The following is a 6,062-nucleotide window of genomic DNA, read 5'->3' as shown; positions in this document are numbered from 1 at the left end:
CTCAATCCCAGATTTCACTTCTTTCACTGTTCTTACTCCATTGGTGCCCCATAGTCTATGAGCTCCACACCAGAGGTCATCATAGTGTACATAATTGAAAAATTGTCACCTATTTATATCCTTACTCTCAAAGTGAGAAAAAAAATAAGAAGTTTCTTCCCTCAGATGCAGGTATTCCTGCACAAGTTGGGTAGGGAAAGAAATTGGAACTGACTGACTTGAAAGGTGATCAGACATCCCCTTCCCACACACACATCTGTGGTTTCACAGGTTCTATTAAGGATAAATTTTTAATAATAAATCCTGAGTAGTATTTTACTCCTGGAGTAAAGCTATACAGAAGAGCACTAAAGTTAGAATTGTTCAGTCCATTTATTCCTCATTACCATGTATGAATATGAGAGCTGGACAGAGAAGGAAGCTAATAGAAAGCAAATCATTTGAGATGTGGTGCTGGAAAAGAGTGCTGAGGATACCATGGATAGTCAAAAAGATGTGGCCACATTTAGTCCCAGAGCAGGCACTGGTCTCTCACATTCCTGCCACTAAGTCAGGGAAGGTGACAGAGCACATGCTTAGCCTGGAAAAGGTCCCAGGTTCAATCCTCACCATCAATCAAGACAATCAAATGCATCCATGAACAAACCAAACATGAACTCTCTGAAAGTTAGGAGGATCATACTGAGGCTGTTGTACTTTGGCCCCATAATGAGAAGGCTTGAATCACTGGAAAACATAATAATGCTGGGAAGGATGCAGAGAAGTAGAAAAAGAGGAAGACCGCATGCCAGATGGACAGACTCAATCAGGAAGGTCACAGGCCTGAATCTACAGGACCTAAGCAAAGATGTTGACAATAGGAGGTCTTGGAGATGTCTCACCCATAGGGTCACTATGAGTTAGGATCAGCTTGAGGGCAGTTAACAAGTATTTTAATGTCTTTATTTGTACTTTGCCAAGAAACCTTTTTGAAAATATGAAGGTAGGATATACCACACTAGAGCAGTTCGATCTGATCTGAGCACATACAGTGACAAATTATGAGGCACCTTGTAGGTCTTTATGTTAAATGTTTTGGAAAAGGCTATGGCTGGGTGGAACCAGAGCTTAGAAAAGATTATTGGATTTATTGTCCCCCCACAAAGTAACCTAGCTCTGGCTGAAACATTAAACGACTGCATTCATACTGCAGCACTTAGATTGTGTTCCCAACTGTACTATATTATTATATACAGTACTCTGTAAGTATTTAGGTGACCAATACAAGGAGAAACCATGTTCCTTCCAGTAACAACCAGAGAAATTTTCTGCTTCCCAGAAAGTTCTGGTAAAGTTTTAAGGAATTACTGGTGCATGTGCACAAAAGAAAGACCAGCAGAAATATTTAATTTCAGTATTGGTTCCATGCATTTAATAGGTATACATTTTCAAATGTATGTGGTAGAGGATGCTGCATGACTGAAGATTTTGGAGTATACCTCCATATCTGTATCAGAATCCTATTTAATTACAAATCAGTCTGTTTTCACTGTTTCAGTAACCAATTAGTATGAATGTTTGTTCACGAAATTAATGCATCACAACATTCTGGTAATCCAAGTTTCCACACTAGTCAACGTGCCAATTTCATCATAAAAAGTACAGAATGATAGAATCATTGAGTTGGGAGAGACCACAAGGGCCATCCAGTCCAACCCCGTCATGCAGGAATGCACAATCAAAGCATCCCTGACAGATGGCCATCCAGCTTGTTTTAAAAAGTCCAAAGAGACTCCACCACACTTTGAGGCAGCATGTTCCCTTCAAACAGCTGTTACTGTCAGCAAATTCTTCCTAATGTATAAGGCTGAATCTTTTTTTCTCCTGTAGTTTAAATCCATTGTTCCATGTCCTACTCTCTGGAGCAGCAGAAAACAAGCTTGCTCCATCTTCAATGACATCCTTTCCAATATTTAAACAAGGCTATCATGTCACCTCTTAACATTCTCTTCCACGGGCAAGCTTGCTCTTCCTTAATGCTCTTGTTGAAATTTATTTTGTTAGTTTTAGCCCAGTTTTCTAATCCGTTAAGGTTATTTTGAAATCTGATATTGTCCTCTGCCCTCCTAAATTGGTGTCATCTGCAAATTTGATAAGCTAGCCTTGTGTTCTACCATCCAAGTCACTGATAAAGATGTTGAATAGCACTGGTCCCAGGACAAGACCCTGTGGCATTCCCACTAATCGGTACTCTTCAGGATGAAAAGGAGCCACTATGGGTTCAGTCAACCAACCACAAATCCACCCAACAATAGCAGTTAGTGCACATTTAACTAACTTGTATTCAAGAATATCATGGAAAACCTGTCAAAGGCTTCTCCACCCCCACCCCCACCCTGAAGATGGGGACAACATTTGCCCTCCTCCAGTCTGCTGGGACTTCTCCTGTTCTCCAGGAATTTTCAAAGATTATTGCCAGTGGTATTGAGAATATTTCTTCCCATTTTTTTCATACCTCAGGATAGAGTTCATCTGTACCTGGACACATGAATTTATTTAGAACAGCCAGATATTCTTGTACTACATTTTAACCTATTCTGCATTTTTCCTATTGCATCATCTGCTCCATTTTTCCCAGGTTGAGAAGTTTTACTTTTGGGAGAAGACTGAGGCAAAGGTCGTTGAGTAGTGTTTTTTCTCTGTCCCGTTAGCATTTTGTCATCTTCATGCAGTCACCCTACCATTTCCTTGTTCCTCCTTTTTCTACAGAAATAACCAAAAAAGCCCTTTTCAAAATTGTTTTTAACCTCTCTAGGAACTCTGAGCTGGTTCTCTGCTTTAGCATTTTTTAACTTTCTCCCTACACAAGCTGGTTATTTGTTTAAATTCCTCTTTGGTGATTTTCTCCCATTTTCCATTTCTTTTGCATATTGCCTTTGAGTCTTAGTTCAGTTGAAAGTTCTTTAGTTATCATAGGGCCTGAACAGACAGGCCAAAATAAAGCTGCTTCGGGTCACTTTGGAGGTATGCTGTTTAAATGATGCATGTGTCCTTAGAGTCTGAAAGCTGTGCCAAAGCCATGCTCCAGTCTTAAGAACTGGAGCACAGCTTTGGTGGAGCTTTTGGCCTCTTAAGACGCACATGTCATTTAAATAGCATACCTCCAACGTGATCCGAAGCAGCCTGTTTGGGTCCTTAGTTTCTTTAGACATCTCCCATTTTTCATCCTTGTTGGAACTGGTTGAAATTATGTCTTCAATATTCCACTTTTAAGAAACTCTCACCCATCATTAATTATCCTTTCCTTTAGTATTCCTGACCACAGGAATCACATCCAGTATTGAAATCAGCTTTCTTAAAGTCTAGAATGCACGTCTGACTATGCTTGGCTTCACTTCTGCTGAATAATAAACTCATGGAGAACATGGTCACTCCCGCCTAAGGATCCTGCCACTTGCACCCCATTGTTGGTTAGGATCACATCTAAAATAGCTGATTCCCTTGTTGCCTCTTCCATCTTCTGGACAATTAAACTGTCTGCAAGGGATGTGAGAAATTTGTTGGACCTTATACTCTTGGCAGAGTTTGACTTCCAACTAATATCAAGATAGCCGAAATCTGCCAGTACTACTACATTCTCAGTCTGGCTTTGAGGTCTGTAGCAGATCCCCACAATGACATCATTGTTATACCAAACAGGACTAGTGTTATATGTCAGTTATGTTTACACCTGTGAAGAGATACATGACTTAAATCCTGGAAGCCACACATCAAGAGCATCTGGATAAAAATGAAGTGTGGCTTCCAGGATTTAAGTCATGTATCTCTTCACAGGTGTAAACATAACTGACATATAACACTAGTCCTGTTTGGTTTATTTCTTTGACATAGGCATACCCCTCTATTACTACATTCCAGTCATGAGACTCATCTAATCAGATTTCAGTTATGCCTATTATATCGTATTTGCTTTTCTGATGTCCAAAACACACGGCAGAAATAATCCAGTTTGAGAACACATTAACTGCCCTGGCTCAATGCTAAGGAATTCTGGGAACTATAGCTTTGTGAGATTTATTGGAATTGGAATTTATGGACAAAGTGGGAATTCCAATTCACCCAAAAGCTGTTGAGTACAGAGAACAAGATGGTGGCATTCAATTCTTAATTTTAATCAGTATGCAGTTAAACAGCCAATGTAGTGTAGTGGTTTGGGTGTTGCCCTAGCATTCTGGAGAACAGGGTTCAAATCCTCACTTGGCCATGGAAATCCACTGGGTGATCTTGGGCAATCACACTCACTCAGTGTCTTGCCAAGAAAACTTCACGACAGGTTTGCCTTAGGGTTGTCATAAATCACAGCTTTAAGGCACACAATAATAACAATGTGGTTCAATTTTGTTACACATAAGGAATAAAAATGAATGGTGGATATGGGAGTGGGTTGTGAAAAATCTTCCAGCAATGAGAGAAAAGGCACTCCTGAAATTATCATGGACACTTTCTTCTGTATTGGATTGCTCTGTCTGGAAATCACTTTTTTAAAAAAAGCCCTGAGGCTAATACATAGGTCAAACAATGCCCAAACATAGCGTGAAAGAAAGCACTCAACATACTTTTTTCCTTTTAAAAAATCTTCCGCAACATGTATTATTTTTATTTATGTAAGATCCTTAGCTTTCAAAAATAGGTAATGTGACTAACGCCCCTGGTTTAAATTAAACTAGACCTCATCTCCTGCAGTAGTAACAGGCAGCTGCGTTATGTTCAGTGGCATTCTAATTTGATTACATTTTGGAGGAAAAAAGATGAAAAATTAATGAAATCAGAATATGCCACTGAAGAAAAGCAGATATCATCTGTCTTCCCCCACCTGTTTTAATGGTAGTAGTTGAAGTCTAGTTTTAATTTAATTGGGTTCTCAACCCTCCACTGTTTTGTGCTTACACTAGCACCTCTCCTCCACGCGGGTTTAACTTGGGGTATCATGGCCTGAAGAAGATTAAGGAGGAAAGTGCCAAAGTAGGCTTACTACTGAGCGTTAAGAAAAGAAAAATGACTGTGGAAGAGCTGCAAGAATTCATCCTAGATAACCACTCAGAGTTCCCATACCTTTGATCAAAAATTGATCAGAATGCACACAGCAATCAAGCTATCAGGAGACTAGGACTGGGAAGGGAAGCTATGAAAGAACTGGACAAGATCCTAAAGTGTAAAGATGCAACTTGGAGCAATAACGTTTTAACTTTTGTATATTTTTATATGATTTTATATAATATGTAGATTTTAATTGTTCTGAATTTTACTGAAGTTTTAGTTTGTGAGCCTCCTTGAGTCCCTACGGGGAGAAAGGCAGCATACAAATGAAATAAATAAAACCAAAGTAAGGATAGTCCAAGCCATTGTATTCCCCATCACCATGTACAGATACGAGAACTGGAGAGTGAAAAAAGCTGACAGGAAGAAAATCAACTCATTTGGGATGTGGTGCTTGAGAAGAGTGATGAGGATGCTATGGATGGCAAGTCAAATAAATGAGTCCTTGAACAGGCCTGAACTCTCCATCAGAGCCAGGATTATTAAACTTTTTGGTGGAAGAGATCTTAGGGGTCATTCTGAAAGGATTCCCTACCACCCAAAAAGTTTATATTATTTTCTTCTATTTGATCAGATCATCAGAAACATCTAAAAAGTAACTAAAAAGAAACATAAGGGGCTGTACAGGCAGCCCCCTAAGAGGCAGCAGAATGCTGCCCCTTTCCTTGCTGGATTGTGGCCACAGCAACATCAAGCCATAGTCCCTATCTGTCCTTTCCATGGCGCAAAAAAGAGATGCAAAAAGCAGCTCCTTTTTGCACTGCTGAAAGTGCGCCCTAGCCTGGCCTGGAAAGACTAAGAGCCCTCCCCCCGACCACCATCTTGAGGGGGAGAGACGAGGCCTGGCCTGGAAAGACTAAGAGCCCTCCCTCCGACCACCATCTTGAGGGGGAGAGACGAGGCCTGGCCTGGAAAGACTAAGAGCCCTCCCCCCGACCACCATCTTGAGGGGGAGAGATGAGGCCTGGCCTGGAAAGACTAAGAGC

Source organism: Sceloporus undulatus, chromosome 2 (genome assembly GCF_019175285.1).
Source record: "Sceloporus undulatus isolate JIND9_A2432 ecotype Alabama chromosome 2, SceUnd_v1.1, whole genome shotgun sequence".
Taxonomy (NCBI): Eukaryota; Metazoa; Chordata; class Lepidosauria; order Squamata; family Phrynosomatidae; genus Sceloporus; species Sceloporus undulatus.
The sequence above is the reverse complement of the archived record's forward strand: the minus strand, read 5'-3'. Positions refer to the sequence as shown.